This window comes from Schistocerca serialis, chromosome 10 (genome assembly GCF_023864345.2).
Source record: "Schistocerca serialis cubense isolate TAMUIC-IGC-003099 chromosome 10, iqSchSeri2.2, whole genome shotgun sequence".
In the NCBI taxonomy this organism is placed as follows: Eukaryota; Metazoa; Arthropoda; class Insecta; order Orthoptera; family Acrididae; genus Schistocerca; species Schistocerca serialis.
The window spans coordinates 63,483,638-63,501,542 of record NC_064647.1 but is presented as its reverse complement, the minus strand read 5'-3'; the positions used below and the strand labels follow the sequence as shown (position 1 = coordinate 63,501,542).

General features: G+C 43.3%; 1 protein-coding gene across 2 annotated transcripts in view; it reads right to left on the bottom strand.

The window, feature by feature from the left end:
• LOC126424821 (arylalkylamine N-acetyltransferase 1-like) overlaps window positions 1-17,905 on the bottom strand; it is an 84,691-nt gene that overhangs the window by 24,405 nt on the left and 42,381 nt on the right. The window lies entirely within an intron of this gene.

The following is a 17,905-nucleotide window of genomic DNA, read 5'->3' as shown; positions in this document are numbered from 1 at the left end:
GCTTAGAACAACACACACATCCATGCCCGAGTGAGGACTCGAACCTCTGATGGGGGGAGCCACAAGAACCGTTACAAGATGCCTGAGACCCCAGGGCTATGTCGCACAGCTAAAAATTAAAACCAAACTCTGCCCAAACAGGCCTCTGAAGCCAGAATGAGATTTTCATTTTGCAGCAGTGTGCGCACTGATATTAAACTTCCTGGCAGATTGAAACTGTGTGCTGGACCAAGACTCGAGGCAAAGGTCCCGAGTTCGAGTCTCAGTCTGACACACAGTTTTAATTTGCCAGGAAGTTTCAGGCCTCTGAAGGCTTAACGGTACTGACCGACCACCATATATCCTCAACTGATAGACACCTGTGGATGTGGATATGGAGCGGCATGTCGCCAGCTCACTGCTCTCCCCGCCATTGTCAGTTTACAGGACCTTAATTGCTACTCCTCACAAGGGGATGCCACAACGTTGGGATCATAGATTTACCTCAAACTTTGTACACATTCAGTAGGCCATCAAAACAACATAATGTGTAAGTAATAAGGTGCAGTTCTGCAACAGAAGTTTTACATGTCTATAGTGTAACACATGTATTTGAGTGAAGGTGCCGAGCCTAAGGCATTGCGGTGAAGTAGTTGCCAGCACAGTAGCTCAGAGTGTTAGTTTTTCAATTATAGAAGGCAGCTAACCATCTGACCTGAGTTAATGGATCAACAATGTTCTTGAACAGGTGTCATGATGGATCACCCACCCTGATCAAATGCAATGAACAATAATGAACAAAATGAGATTATAAAAAGTGGTTAGCTTTAGCACACTGCATGAGGGTCATGCATGAGGAGACAGTTTGAATCCTGGTAACACTTACTTGTTAACCTACATTTTTTCTTCACTGGTCACATTATTTAATTTATTTTACATTTGAGAGGTAATATAATGAGAAAACCTCATGGGCATTTTCATGAAGTTGTAGTGAATCCCATATTATTTGTCTACTTACTACTTGTAATTAAATTTTCAAGGATGAGGAACAGACTTGGAAAGCCCAAATCAAACCTTGATAAATAATGATGCGAATGATGTTATTATCAATCGTTAATATAGTAAGTCACGATGTGCTAGAGCACAAGAGTAATGAACAACTATTTGTCAGATGTGCTCTTGACATCACATGTTGCAGGATAATATTTGTGATACAGGCATAGAAAACATAAGTTGAAAGTTCATGCAAATACACATGTTCTTTTCATAATATTATCCCTCAAATGTCATATAAATTAAAAAATGTGACCAGTGATGAAAAAATAGATTAATAATTAAGTTCAAGTGGGAGTCAAACCCTCATGTCATACACTCTCATCTTATGAAGCTCAAACACTAATCACTTCACCACCACAGATTCTAACACCCAACACCTATGCACAGATTCATAAGCACATAATAGACGTGTAAAACTTCTCTTGTGATTTTCTCGGAATTGCCAGAGTAGTGCACTGTACAACTTTCACATTGTTTTTTTAATGGCCTACTAAAGCTTGAAGTATGTCTGTGATCCCAACATCCCAACATCCCAACAAGGGGAGGCCCCCTTGTCAGTCAAATTGCCTGCTTGCCAACAGCACTTGGCAGACTGGGGGGGGAGGGGTCACCCCTCCAAGTGCTAGCCAAGCCCAACAGCACTTAACTTTGGTGATCTAATGGGAACAGGTGTTATCACTTCAGCAAGGCCAGCCACAGTGGCTGAGTGGCTCTAGGCACTTCAGTCCGGAACCATGTGATTACTACGGTTGCAGGTTCGAATCCTGCCTCAGGCATGGATGTGTGCGATGTTCTTCGACTAGTTAGGTTTAAGTAGCTAAGTTCTAGGGGACAGATGACCTCAGATGTTAAGTCCCACAGTGCTCAGTGCCATTAGAACCATTTTTGAACTGCAGCAAGGCTGTTGGCTAGAACATGCAAATAACTACACTAAAATTGTCTGTCAAGTTGAGGTACATCATCTGACTAAAAAAGTGGAGCACTCAGATGGGGGAGGGGGAGGTGGAGGGGGAAGGAAGGCAAAGGAATGAAACTTCATGGGTTGGGAGGGATTATGATGTCATTTCAATGATTATAAAATTGAGTCAAATTTACTAAGAACTTGGCAGTATGAAACAAGTTGTCAGTATCCTGTCACACCCCCTCTAGCCTTGATGCATGCACTGATCTGGTTGGGAAGGGTGCCATAAAGCAGTCGTGTCCAGAGAGAAGTTGGCTCACAATTGATGTAACTGGTCCTCGATATCCTCAATACTGGATCTGGGATGGAGTTAATGTTCGAGCTGGTCTCACACGTGTTCTATCAGGGACAGACCTAGCAATCTAGCTGGCCACAAGAGTATCTCAACATCATGCAGGCAGTTCAGAGAGAAACGTGCTATACGTGGATGAGCATCATGCTAGCAAAAAATTGCACCACAATAGTGTTGCATGTGATGTAACACATGAAAATACAGGATGTCTGTGACATACGGTTGTGGCATCAGAATCCCCTCATTCACTACCAGCCACTTCATGAAGTCATAGCTGGTGACTCCACACACTGTAACACCAGTGCCACTCCAAAACATTGCCAGAATGGGACCTCTCCACATGCCACCATCACACTCGCTGAGAATGGTCACGTAGGGTGGTACGCTGTTCCAGTTGTGAATGGAGTGCACTTTGGAGAAAAGAGAACCACTTGTATGAATATCAAGAGCTCAGATGGAAACCCAGTTCTAAGCAAAGAAGGGAAAGCAGAAAAGTGGAAGGAGTATATAGAGGGTCTATACAAGGGTGACATACTTGAGGACAATATTCTGGAAATGGAAGAGAATGTAGAGGAAGACGAAATGGGAGATACGATACTGCGTGAAGAGTTTGACAGAGCACTGAAAGACCTGAGTTGAAACAAGGCCCCGGGAGTAGACAACATTCCAGTAGAACTACTGACGGCCTTGGGAGAGCCAGTCCTGACAAAACTCTACCATCTGGTGAGCAAGATGTATGAGACAGGCGAAATACCCTCAGGACAATGTTGACTGGAATACTCTCTTTCAAATTCTAAAGGTGGCAGGGGTAAAATACAGGGAGCAAAAGGCTATTTACAATTTGTACAGAAAACAGATGGCAGTTATAAGAGTCGAGGGGCATGAAAGGGAAGCAGCGGTTGGGAAGGGAGTGAGACAGGGTTGTAGCCTCTCCCTGATGTTATTCAATCTGTATATTGAGCAAGCAGTAAAGGAAACAAAAGGAAAATTCGGAGTAGGTATTAAAATCCATGGAGAAGAAATAAAAATGTTGAGGTTCGCTGATGACATTGTAATTCTGTCAGAGACAGCAAAGGACTTGGAAGAGCAGTTGAATGGAATGGACAGTGTCTTGAAAGGAGGATATAAGATAAACATCAACTAAAGCAAAACGAGGATAATGGAATGTAGTCAAATTAAATCGGGTGATGCTGAGGGAATTAGATTAGGAAATGAGACACTTAAAGTAGTAAAGGAGTTTTGCTATTGGGAGGCAAAATAACTGGTGATGATCGAAGCAGAGAGGATATAAAATGTAGACTGGCAATGGCAAGAAAAGCATCTCTGAAGAAGAGAAATTTGTTAACATCGAGTATAAATTTAAGTGTCAGGAAGTCATTTCTGAAAGTATTTGTATGAAGTGTAGCCATGTATGGAAGTGAAACATGGATGATAAATAGTTTGGACAAGAAAAGAATAGAAGCTTTTGAAATATGGTGCTACAGAAGAATGCTGAAGATTAGATGGGTAGATCACATAACTAATGAGGAGGTATTGAATAGAATTGTGGAGAAGAGGTGTTTGTGACACAACTTGATAAGAAGAAGGGATCGGTTGGTAGGACATGTTCTCAGGCATCAAGGGCCGTGTGGAGGGTAAAAATCATAGAGGGAGACCAAGAGATAAATACATGAAGCAGATTCAGAAGGATGTAGGCTGCAGTAGGTACTAGGAGATGAAGAAGCTTGCACAGGATAGAGCAGCATGGAGAGCTGCATCAAACCAGTCTCAGGACTGAAGACCACGACAACAACAACAACAACAATGGAGTGTGGGAAGAATGATCACTGGTAAGCCTCTGTATTGGCTTTAATTTCTCGAATTATCTCTTCATGGTCATTACAGGAGATGTATGTGGGAGGAAGTACTCTCGAAATTTCTGTAGTAATGTTAATGCATCATGATTCGCCAGGAGGGGAAAACTGTAGGCACCCATGAAGAATTATACATTTTTTATATGCATGAATGTTTAATGCCATAAACAGGCAGGCCTAGAGAAGCCGCGGGAACTGAATGGGCTACCGCCCAAGAAAGCAGGAGATGTGAGAGTGTGATCAGTTTGGAACCTGCCGGCAGAAGATTGCGAATGGCGTGTCCACTCCCAGCAGCTGGCCGTGGTTCCACCCCCACTTGACCGCCTCCAAGCCTCCCTATTGGTCGGCCAGATCGTAAGACAGACAGTTCAATAGCGTTACCTCATCAGCAACACGTGAATTTAGCTGCCGATGGTTCAACACGTGAGATTCAGAGTGGTTCTATCCATTTATGGGCAACGTGACTGAGATGCTGCAACTAGCTGCCAGGCAGAAGGCACTGACGAACATCAAGTGAAAAATAAAAATCAAATTTTTATACCAATAAATCCATTCAATAATGGCCCCCATTGTACACCCTTCACCCCTCCGCAAGATTGAAGCATGGGAGGGTGGGAGGGGGTGGTAAACTGACAGTTACTAGAGGGGCTCCTGGGAAGGACGGCCTTACATAATTTTAACAATACATTTTGATTATTTGTGTTTTTGTGTTATATTTGTATTAAAAAATGACAATAATTGGGTGATGTTTGCTTGCTTGACAAAATTTGGAAGATAGCGGATGGTGCGGTGGTGGTGTGGGACACTGCGAGTGGCAGCACTGGTTGCACCAATCAGCTGTTAGCGGTGGTAGTGGCGGAGGTCGCTGACCGTGACAGGCAGCCATAAGTGGGGGGGTTCCGGAAGGGGCGATGAATAGATCACGGGGGGGGGGGGGGGGGGCTTCATACACATACATAGTTCCTTACGTCTAAAGGAGGGCCATGCCTTTTCTTTTGGGGGTATTTTACTTTTTTACTATTCCTTTCTACTCATTACTATCTTCTACTGAACTACTATCATATGAGGGCAGCAAGGAACACTCTTGCTTGCATTTCACAACTTAACATGGTATTCTCCAGGAAATTGCTGTTTAGGGACAGCAGGAAGAGATGACCGAAGTCACGCCAAAGGTCCTTTTCTAAACACTGCTCATAGTGATAAACCAATAAAGATAAATTCCTCAGAGGGGTGGTGATATTACATGGAGAGGAATTAAATAGTGAACCACTACCGTTAAGTAGAAGGGCTGAGTTGCTCGAAAGTATTCTTAGAGCTATACTCTATATAATACTCTGCGTACATTGTCACTCAAAACTTATACAATAAATGACTGATAAATCATAGGAAGATTAGAATCAATTACAGCAAACAAGGAGAAGAATAGGGAGAGAAGTGGTAGCGTCCGGGGGCGTGACTAGCTTATTGCAAGGCGACCTCTGTGTCAGCCCACGTATTTGTGCCATGCGGTCTCTGCTTATAGCAAGCATGCACTGGGAACATAGGCCACAATTTAGACAACTAAAAAGACTGTCTCAACTGGAAACTCACTGTATGATAAAATGAATCATGGTTAATGGTTCTGCTCTGACCTTTGGGGTGGCAGAATAAAACAGACCATTTAACATCACTTAAAATAACACACACAAGACCTTTTGACTGCTCACTAATAACCTCAATAAAGTAACCTCATACATCACTTCATGTCAACAAAACCTCACTGCCCTCTGGGGGTTAACAGCCGGAAGTCATCTCGTAGCTTCGTGCGATATCTCTATAAAATGGCTGGAAAAGTGTGTCTGATATACAGGGTTATATTAGTTCTTGTAGTGCTGCTGGAAGGCATAGCCAAGCATCACTTCCTTGACAGCAGAAAGGAAAAACACAGAATAGAAACGTTGATGGGGCAGTAGGGTAAGAGAAATGGGGAAGGCAAAAAAATATCTGCAGCGAATGATACGGCAGTAAGGCGTACTCTCCACATGGACTTCCACAGCAGAATCAGTTGCCTACTGCCGGCCTAGCAGGAGAGTAAGGAACTGAGTCAAAGAAATTTGGCCTCTACTAAACCAAGTTTACCATGGGTCAGAACAGGTCTGGTCTTAGTTAACCAGCAGTGAATTGAGTATGTAGCACCTTGGCGAGGGGAGGGGGTGCGATGTCCTTAAAGCAAGAGAGATGGGCAAAGGTAATTACTAATATTATACGAAGAGGGGTGGTGGAATTTCAAGAAACCTCTTGGGTGGCTTGCGAGCCATCTAGTAAAATCAGTCACAAACTTCGTACTAGCTGGTTTTAAGGTGGGGCCTCTCATTGCCTGGGACTAAGAAAGTCACATAGCCTCGACAGTAGAACGTGTTAGTGTGGGAGGACTGGAGTTACTAGTGTGTGAATGTATGTTTGTGTTGTTGGTTGAGAAACAGCTCTGCTTAACTTCCATGCCAGGGAAAAGTAGACGGAAGCAGTGCTGTAAAGTGCTTAACACTCACACCAGGGAAAAGTAGGGAGGGGGAAGGTGGGGGGGGGGGGGGGGTTGCTGCAGTAGTATCATCACTGATCAAATCCCCGACTATATATGGTTCAGCCATGTTTCCATACAAGGGATTGCAATGGGTGGATAGTCTAAGGGCGTGATACTGATTAGACCTCTGATTACAATAAGTGAATAGCCTAAAGACAGACAGGGTGCAGACCGAATGCTGCTAGAGGAGCACAGAAGGCTGAATGTGGCAACAACAGAGAAATTCCGACTGTAGTAGTCATATTAGAATATATAATAGTTGACTAACCATACCCGACAGGGCTGACCCATTTTCGGTTCAGTACAGGCTGCGACAATGTGGGTTTGTTTATGGCAGTAAGCACTGGATAACTCACACATTGAAAAAATGACAATGTCACATGGATCTGTTAATGGAGCTACTTTCTGAAGCAAATAAATTTTTTTGGTTTCGATTAGCAAAAAAGGACATTTGCACAGTTGGCCCATTACTTGAAACACTGTGTAATGCTGTTGCAAATACTACACAAACAATTCCCACTCTTCCTTTGCCACTCAGCAGGGTGGAAAAGCTGAGGATGTGGGATGATGCGGAAGGACTGTGGCAATTGTAACCAACTGACAAAGCAAATCTAACTGCTGTTCAAGCTGCTGTTGCTGCTGTCATAACAATGAACCAATGCCGGATCCACGCTGTTGGTGCACATGTGAAAAACGAAATTACCTTGTTGGCAAAAACTGTAGAATCTACTGTTTTCTTGCAAATAACAAAGTAAACATTAAATGCAATTGCAGCAACTAAACGCCAGAGTTTATGCATACACGTGGACAGAGACAGTGGGAAAAATGAAATAGGCCAAGTTTGGTATCAAGCATCATAACAAAACACGTAAAAGTTTTAGATGGCAAATAGAACCATAACGATCTGTGATCATGTGAGATGGAGCAGGCCACATTGTTGGCATATGTAAGCCCCACTTGGGTGATCGTGGTGCAGGCAAAAAGAGAGGTAGGCATCCTAGTTTTGGTATCTTGCCAGGGCAACCAAATGTGAACTCTGCAGTTGTGATGGTGGCGTCACAATTGAGAACAGGACAGTATGGCTTGTGTAGACTCTCCAGTCTGCCAACACACCTCAAAGGTTCACTAGCTGTAGAGATCTCATTCATTAAGCCCAACAGTTCAGAGTTGAATATGTCATTTTGTTCCTTCAGTGCCACAGGGTCCTTACAAGTGTGATGTTTACTTATGTGCAGCAGCTTTTCTTCTCGTTTGTTCAGGGCAGAAAGATCATCACTGACTACGACAAGTGTATCGCCATTTTCCGTGGAGGCCAGAGTCTGAAAATGAGTGACATACGCTGTGTATGTACTTGCATATTTTACACTCAACAAAGTAGGAAAAGATAGAGTGCTGTTTATCATAAATATGATTTGCTAAGCTGCAGACAGGCATAATTAAAAGACACTTACACTTAAGGTTTCGTCCACAACCTGTATCAGAAAAGGAAAGAGAAACACACACCACTCATTCACATAAGCAGGCACACCTCATGTTCACATGACCGCCAAGCTCCCTGAGTTGGCGGTAATATGTGCATGATGTGTCCTTGCTTGTGTTAAGAACTGGTGTGTGTTTCTCTTTCCTTTTCTGACCAAGGCTACAGTTGAAACCTTATGTGTATGTCTTTTAATTGTGTCGGTTTCCAACATAACATGTCATCTTTATGGTAAGTAGCAATCTGTCTTTCCCTACATTGTTGATACACCAGCAGGGAGGTTCTATCTTTTCCTATATTGTTCATATGCCAACCTGGAGTTTCCATTGTTCCATTTTACACCCGAATTGAGACATGTGCACGAATATCTGTGGCTGTAAGTTTTGCACTCAGGCCACATCACGGATTCCACTTGAAGAGACAGGGGGAGGAGCAAGTATGTAATAGACTGTCTTCGTTAATTAAAATTAACAATCATACAAACCAGATGCATTTATCTCTGAATCGACCAGTCTACCTGAAGACATCAGTGTTTCACCAAAACAAATACAATGTGAAAACCAGTGCAATACATGTGCCTAAAATGAAACATATGCTACTGGACAAGTGGATTACCATTAGAAGCACTCACGAAAGGCAGGGCCATGAATCCAGGGAACCAGCTAGCAAGAAGACACCACCCACACCTCAAAACAAGGAGGATTTTTTACAGCTAACAATACTAGATGTAAAAAAGAGGTAAGTGGTCAAGCAAGACACATATAGTCCCTGTTTCATACTCTAAATTGTTCCATCAAAATGTTCAGTCTCTTTCCAATAAGCTGAATGAAATACAAATCTTGTTAAATGATATGAGTGATATTTCTGTTTTATGCTTTACTGAGCACTGGCTAAATAAAGGCATGATAGAACTAGCACACCTACCTCAATTTACATTAGCTGGCACATTTTGTAGAGAAGTACTCAGGCATAACTGCATATATGTTTGAGAAGATATAGACTTCACTAACATAACCAAATTTGACAGCTTGTCTAAAGAAAGACACATAGAACTCTCAATAGTAGAACTGCCAACTAGAAATTCTGTAATCATCTGTGTATATAGGTCACCAGATGGTGATAAAGTTTTTTGTTCTCATATGGAAGACCTGTTTGAGGATTTCAACATCTTAAAAAAATATTATCATATGTAAAGATTTAAATGTTGATTTCTCCAAACCCAGTTAATTTAAAGATGAAATCAAAGATTTACTGAAGTCCTTTAACCTAAAATCAACTATAACTAACCCAATGTGTATAACCACTACTTCTGCAACAACCATAGATCAGGTGTTTGTAAATACAGATAAACATACCTGCAGCACATAGACTGGAAACACTGGTTTCAGTGATCACAATGCCCAAATACTAACAATGGCTATTCCAGGAAACACAAAAGCCCAGAAAACTAGAGCTATTGTCAGGAAGTTTAATAATGAAAACATAGATTACTTTTGTTCTCTCTTGAGAAGAGAAATCTGGACTGATGTTTACAGTTCAAACGACAAAGATGACAAGTTTGATAAATTTATGGCCACGTACAAACATTTCGTTTTTTTTTTCTTTTTTGAAGTAGACTTTCCTAAACAAACATCACTTATAAATTCTGTACATAAACCAAATAAATGATCACAATAGGAATAATAATATCATGCCAGAATAAAAGGAACTTATATGAATACTGAAAGCAAACCGCAAATCCTGTATTTATCAACTACTTTAAACAATATAACCAAATACTTAGACAAGTTATAACAAAAGCAAAGAAAATGGAAAATGACAAACAAATAAAAAATTCCAGGAATGAGACTAAAGCAACATGGAGTATCATAAAAAGAGAAACAGGTACTACATCATTAGCCCACAAAATATAGAACTTCGTGAAAACAACAATAAAATAATCAACTCCACAGTAGTGGCTAATAAATTTAACTACTACTTTTCCAATGTAGCACACCACCTGATTACCAGACATTACAACTCACAATCAGACAGTAATACATTTCAGTCAGATACAAAAATTCTTATAAGAAGCTGAAGTTCATAGTTAATCTATTCACTCAGTTTTTTTATTACAGAGGGCAGCTAACCCTCTGACCAAACACGTTCAGCTACCGTGCCAGCATCGTTGATCATTGCTGATTTTTCCACCTTTAAGGACAGTTTTCCACCGCAAGGGCTAGAGAATGCCCTGAACCTCTGTCTGCTCCACTGCCTTTTTTGACAAGGCCGTTGGCTGAATAAGGGGTGACTTCTTACGCTGGAAATCTTCAACTGCCACTGCTGATTATTTTTGTTCGAAATCTAAGCGGTTTTCTGCTCAAGAATTATGACGTTATCGGAAATGAAACATTTCCTCTACATGGATTCCACAAATAGAGATCCTGAGAAAATTTGTTCCTGACTCCGTTACTCCACGAGATCCACAGTGCCGTGAACAACGGCGCTGAGGTTGATGCCGTGTTCCTTGATTTCACTAAGACATTTGACACAGTCCCCCATTGCCGTTTAATGAATAAAATTCGAGCTTACCAAGTATTGGAGCAGACCTGTGACTAGATTCAAGAGTCTTGCAGATGAAACTCAACACGTCGCTCTTAGCGTAACTAAATCGACAGATGTAAAGGTAATACCTTGAGTACCACAGGGATGTGTGATAGGACCAAAATTTTCAAATGTGTGTGAAATGTTGTGGGACTTAACTGCTAAGGTCATCAGTCCCTAAGCTTACACACTACTTAACCTAAATTATCCTAAGGACAAACATACACACCCATGCCCGAGGGAGGACACGAACCTCCGCCAGGACCAGTGATAGGACCGTTCATGTTTACAATATATATAAATGATTTAGTATAATGCGTTAGATGCTCTTTAAGGCTATTCGCAGTTGATGCAGTTGTTCATACCAAAGGAGCAAGGCCAGAAGGTAGTAAGAATTTGCAGAACGACCTGCAGAGATTTGATGAATGGTGCAGACTCTGGCAGTTGGCCCTGAATGTAAATAAATGTAACATATTGCGCTTACATAGGAAAGAAATCGACTACTGTACAACTACACTATTGATGATAAACAGCTGGAGGCAGCGTCTGCCGTAAAATATCTAGGCGTAACTATCCAGAACGATCTTACGTGGAATGACCATATAAAACAGTTAGTGGGAAAAGATGACATAAGACTCAGATTCATTGAAAGACTCTTAATGAAATGTAACTCAACCACGAAAGAAGTGGCTTATAAGACGTTTCTTCGCCCACTTCTTGAGTACCTATTGTTCATCTGTCTCAGATCCCTATCTGCTAGAACTGAGAGAGGAGATAGAGAAGATCCAACGAAGAGCGGCGCGGGGTCTTTTAGCTGGCGCAAAAGTGTTACGGAGATGCCAAACGAACTCAGCTGGCAGACGTTACAAGAGAGGCGTTGTGCATCACGGAGAGATTTACTATTGAAATTTCAGGACAGCACTTTTCAGGAGGAGTTGGACAACATATTACTTGAAACTTCCTGGCAGATTAAAACTGTGTGCCGGACCGAGACTCGAACTCGGGACCTTTGCCTTTCGGGGCAAGTGCTCTACCGACTGAGCTACCCAAGCACGACGCACGCCCCCTCTTCACAGCTTTAATTCCGCCAGTACCTCGTCTCCTACCTTCCAAATCTGCTAGAAAGTTTTATATCAGCGTACACTCCACTGCAGAGTGAGAATCTCATTCTGGAAACATCGTCCAAGCTGTGGCTAAGCCATATCTCTGCAATATCCTTTCTTCCAGGAGAGCTAGAGCTGCAAGTTTCGCAGGAGAGCTTCTGTGAAGTCTGGAAGGTAGGAGACGAGGTACTGGCGGAATTAAAGCTAAGTAGACAGGGCGTGAGTCGTGCTTGGGTAGCTCAGTCGGTAGACCACTTGCCCGTGAAAGGCAAAGGGCCCGGATTCGAGTCTCGGTCCGGCACACAGTTTTAATCTGCCAGGAAGTTTCATATCAGCACACACTCCGCTGTAGAGTGAAAAATTTCATTCTAAAAACATATTACTTCCCCCACCCCCTCCACCCCCCCTCCCCACCACACACACACACACACACATATATATATATATATATATATATATATATATATATATATATATATATATATATACACACACACACACACACACACACACACACACATCTCGCGTATTGACGACGAGGAGAAAGAAAATTCGAGAAATTAGAGCTTACCGACAATCATTCTTCGTACGCACTGTTCACGAGTGGAACAGAATTAGGGGGATCAGATAGCTGTACTGAAAGTATCCTCCGCCACACCCCATTAGGTGGCTTGCGGAGTATGAAGAAGATGTAGATCGCAGGAGGCATCAAGGATTGTTTGATTACCACTCAAAGACGCTTCCACTAGACGACGGGTGTAAGCAACAGTAATATTCTTGCTACAGATTTCAGAGCTACACGAGGAATATTTCTATCACTTTCGACACGGCGCGATATTGCCAAGTTTCCCTGGGTGAGCCTTTGAAGCAGGCTCCCGCAGTTGGGCTATCCCCGCTAGCATTCGGCGAGTACTGCGTCTGTAGTTCGTCCACAGGAACCTTCTTTTCTGTTCAACTTCGCGTATGTGCTTACATTTCCAACAGCGCAACTGCGCTTACGCAAACGTGCACGCGTTATTTCCTGAAAATGGATGCCGTGTGTAATAGCTTATTGCTTCTCGGGTTCAGTGGTAATCTCTTGCGCTGTTTAGAAGACGACAAGCAGATGGGCGCATATGTGTTAAAAATTTGAGATGTGCTGCCCTGAGCCTCAATTATTACATCTACAAACATACTCCGCAATAAACCATACGGTGCGTGGCGAAGGGTACCTCGTACCACAACTAGCATCTTCTCGCCCTGTTCCACTCCCAAACAGAACGAGGGAAAAATGACTGCCTATATGCCTCTGTACGAGCCCTAATCTCTCTTATCTTTGTGGTCTTTCTGTGAAATGTAAGTTGGCGGCAGTAAAATTGTACTGCAGTCAGCCTCGAATGCTGGTTCTCTAAATTTCCACAGTAGCGATTTACGAAAAGAGCGCCTCCTTTCCTCTAGAGACTCCCACCCGAGTTCCTGAAGCATTTCCGTAACACTCGCGTGATGATCAAACCTACCAGTAACAAATCTAGCAGCCCGCCTCTGAATTGCTATCCGACCTGACAGGGATCCCAAACGCTCGAGTAGTACTCAAGAATAGGTCGTATTAGTGTTTTATAAGCGGTCTCCTTTACAGATGAACCACATCTTCCCAAAATTCTACCAATTAACCGAAGACGACTATCCGTGTTCTCCACAACTGCCATTACATGCTTGTCCCCTTTCATATCGCTCTCCAATGTTACGCCCAAATATTTAATCGACGTGACTGTGTCAAGCGCTACACTACTAATGGAGTATTCAAACATTACAGGATTCTGCGAAACGCAACTCGCCCTTTTTTCACATGATATCTTGCGAACCATGGATGAACTGTATCAGAGGGATGCCATATTCCTTGACTTTCAGAAAGCGTTTGACTCTGTGCCCCACTGCAGACTCCTAACTAAGGTACGAGCATATGGGATTGGTTCCCAAGTATGTGAGTGGCTCGAAGACTTCCTAAGTAATAGGACCCAGTACGGTTTTTGATAATATCACTGTAAAGAAATCGTTCAAAAATGGTTCAAATGGCTCTGAGCACTATGGGACTTAACTTCTGTGGTCATCAGTCCCCTAGAACTTAGAACTACTTAAACCTAAGTAACCTAAGGACGTCACACACACCCATGCCCGAGGCAGGATTCGAACCTGCGACCGTAGCAGTCACGCGGTTCCGGACTGAGCGCCTTAACCGCGAGACCACCGCGGCCGGCTTAAAGAAATCGTGTCGACGTACGGAAACAGAGAAGAAGAATTTACGAAAAGTGTACGTCAAAACCGTGGACGAATGTCCTAGTTATGGCTATTTAATAGTATAACAAATGAGGAGCTTGATATCTGAACAAAAGAAAAGATGGTATAGATGAAGCTCCTCATCAAATTACTAGAAACTGATACAAAGGACAGAGATGATCCAAAAAAATACAAAACTGGAGAACATAACCTGTGTTCTAGTGGATTATGGGGTCTATGGTATTTCCGATTTTGCCGAATATAAGGATGTTAATCTGTGCGGGGTGTTCGGAAATTCCCATTGCAAACACCCTATAACTTGTAAAGGGGAGTGAGTGCATAACATATACATCAAAAAATGTTTTGTATCACCTCGGTTCCGAGAGTTCCGGAACCTGGACAGAAAAGTGGAATAGAGGTCAACATAAACATCATTCCGCGCTTTTTATTGCTCATGAAAATCACACATTTCATGTTGTACCACCATACAGCAAGAGCTTCAGAGGTGGTGGTCCAGATTCCTGTACACACCGGTACCTCTAATACGCAGTAGCACGTCCTCTTGCATTGATTCATGCCTGTATTCGTCGAGGTATACTATCCACAAGTTCATCAAGGCACTGTCAGTCAGGATTGTTCCACTCCTCAATGGCGATTTGGCGTAGATCCCCCAGAGTGGTTGGTGGGTCACGTCGTCCATAAACATCTATCTATCCCAGGTATGTTAGATAGGGTTCATGTCTGGAGAACATGCTGGCCACTCTACTCGAGCGATGGCGTTATGCTGAAGGAAGTCATTCACAAGATGTGGCATGATGGAGGCGCGAATTGTCGCCCATGAAGACGAATGCTTCGCCAATATTCTGCACTATCGGTCGGAGGATGGCATTCATGTATCATACAGCCATTATGGCGCCTTCCATGACCACCATCGGTATATGTCGGCCTCATATAATGCCACCCCAAAACACCAGGAAACCTCCATTGCTGCACTCACTGGACAGTGTGTCTAAGGTGTTCAGCCAAACCGGATTGCCTCCAAACACATCTCTCACTCATCGGTGAGGAGAACGTGATGCCAATCCTGAGCAGGCCATTCAGCATGTTGTTGGGCCCATCTGTACTGCACTGCATGGTGTCGTGGTTGCAAAGATGGACCTCGCCATGGACGTTGGCAGTGAAGTTGCGCATCATGGCCTGCACGAAAAGCATTATTCAACATGGTGGCGTTGCTGTCAGGGTTACTCCGAGTCATAATCCACAGGTAGCGGTCATCCACTGCAGTAGTAGTGACCTTGAGAGGCCTGAACGAGGCATGCCATCGACAGTTGCTGCATCTCCTCCATGTCTGAACAACATTGCTTTGCTTCACTCCGAGACGCCTGGACATTTCCATTGTTAAGAGCTCTTCCTGGCACAAAGTAACAATGCAGATGCGATCGAACCGCGGTATTGACTGTCTAGGCACGGCTGAACTACAAGCAACACGAGCCGTGCACCTCCTTCCTGGTGGAATGACTGGAACTGATCGACTGTCTGACACCCTCCATCTAATAGGCACTGCTCATGAATGGTTGTTTACATCTTCGGGTGGGTTTAGTTACATCACTGAACAGTTCAAAATGGCTCTGAGCACTATGGGACTTAACTGCTGTGGTCATCAGTCCACTAGAACTTAGAACTACTTAAACCTAACTACCCTAAGGACATCACACACATCTATGCCCGAGGCAGGATTCGAACCTGCGACCGTAGCGGTCGCGCGGCTCGAGACTGTAGTGCCTAGAATCGTTCGGCGACTCCAGCCAGCTCACTGAACAGTCAAAGGGACTGTGTCTGGCGCTGCAGCCCAGAACAGCGGGACTGCTACAGTCGCAGGTTCGAATCCTGCCTCGGGCATGGGTGTTTGTGATGTCCTTAGGTTAGTTAGGTATAAGTAGTTCTAAGTTCTAGGGGACTTATGACCTAAGATGTTGAGTCCCATAGTGCTCAGAGCCATTTGAACCATTTGGATTGTGTCTGTGATACAATACCCACAGTCAACGTCTATCTCCAGGAGTTCTGGGAACCGGAGTGAAACAAAACTTTTTCTTTTGTGTACAAGGCATATCAAAAAGAATCATCAGATTTGGCACATCTATATTTCTGAAACTAATGAACATATACAATGAATGAGATATTCACTCTGCAACGGAGTGTGCACTGATATGAAACTTCCTAGCAGATTAAAACTGTGTGCCCGACCGAGACTCGAACTCGGGACCTTTGCCTTTCGCGGGCAAGTGCTCTACCAACTGAGCTACCGAAGCACGACTCACGCCCGGTACTCACAGCTTTACTTCTGCCAGTACCTCGTCTCCTACCTTCCAAACTTTACAGAAGCTCTCCTGCGGACCTTGCAGAACTAGTTCTCGGTCGGGCACACAGTTTTAATCTGCCAGGAAGTTTCATATACAATGAATTTATTTTTTGGTGAACGGAAAACCCAGTTTTTTTCATACCTTTTCATAGGTATTCAATATGTCCTCCTTGGGATGCACAACATATGTCAATGCAATATTCAAATTGTTCCCACAGTGCAGTGAGCATGTCATGAGTTGCAGCTTCCACAGCTGCTGTTAAACGATGTCTCAGTTAATTCACTATTTTTCGTAATGGAGCACTATTTTTCGTAATGAAGAAATAATCACATACATTCAGGTCCGGTGACCTTGGAGGCTAGTAATGTAAGGCTGAATCGTTTGCTCCAATGCGACCGATCCATCGTCCAGTAATCCTTTGATTTAAAGCTTGCAGTAGCAGAATTTTGTACGATTTCGTGTGTAAACGTCGACGCAACACACGCCAGACTTACACTGAGGGCACGTTGAGCTGCTTGACAACTGGATTTCTGCACACTCCTTGTGAAACTACAGCGGATGCATTCGACGTGTGTCAGACACTCGGGGATGGCCTGGTGATTTGCCTTTACACAAGCGACCTGTTCGGAATTGTTCATGCTATCGTCTAATGGTCTGTGCTAATAGGAGGATCCAGTACCTAGCACTAAAATCACGCTGAACAGTTATTACTGTTGTCCCGACACAATTTTTACTAGAACTGAAGCAGGCGCACACTGCTGCTACCTAGTGGGAAGCATGTAAAACTCTACAGTTTGCTCTTTCCAATAGTATTTTGTTCGCCCACTTATCTCAAATAACCTAATAATTGGTTTTTTTAAAAATAGGATGATTCTCTTTGATACACCCTGTATTTTGAATAGTAACCCATGACTGGAAACGTACAGCCGTTTTAAAACATGTTTGCTAGGTATGTTTGCAACAGGGTAATCGTGGTGGGGAGTGCTTACGTCTGATTGGCTGAAGTCATTTGACTTCCATCCTACCTCTGACCTCGTTTGAGCCACATTCACGTGTCTGTGAGTGTCAGAGCAACACGGTTGAGCTCACATTTGCAGAACGCACCGACCCGATTCTTCTGTATGACGAAGCTCACGGTAGTGGGAGAGCTGCTCGTCACCTTTATCAATATCTTTACGCACAACGTCTGGCTCCATCGGATCTACATCTACATCTACATCCATACTCCGCAAACCATCTGACGGTGTGTAGTGGAGGGTACCTTGAGTATCTCTAACGGTTCTCCCTTCTATTCCAGCCTTGTATTGTTCGTGGAAAGAAAGATTGTCGGTATGCCTCTGTGGATAGGCATCAAAGCGACTAAGAGCCAAGCAATATTATTAGCCATGAGACATTGTCCAATGAAGCCACAACTGCAGCTCTTCTGCG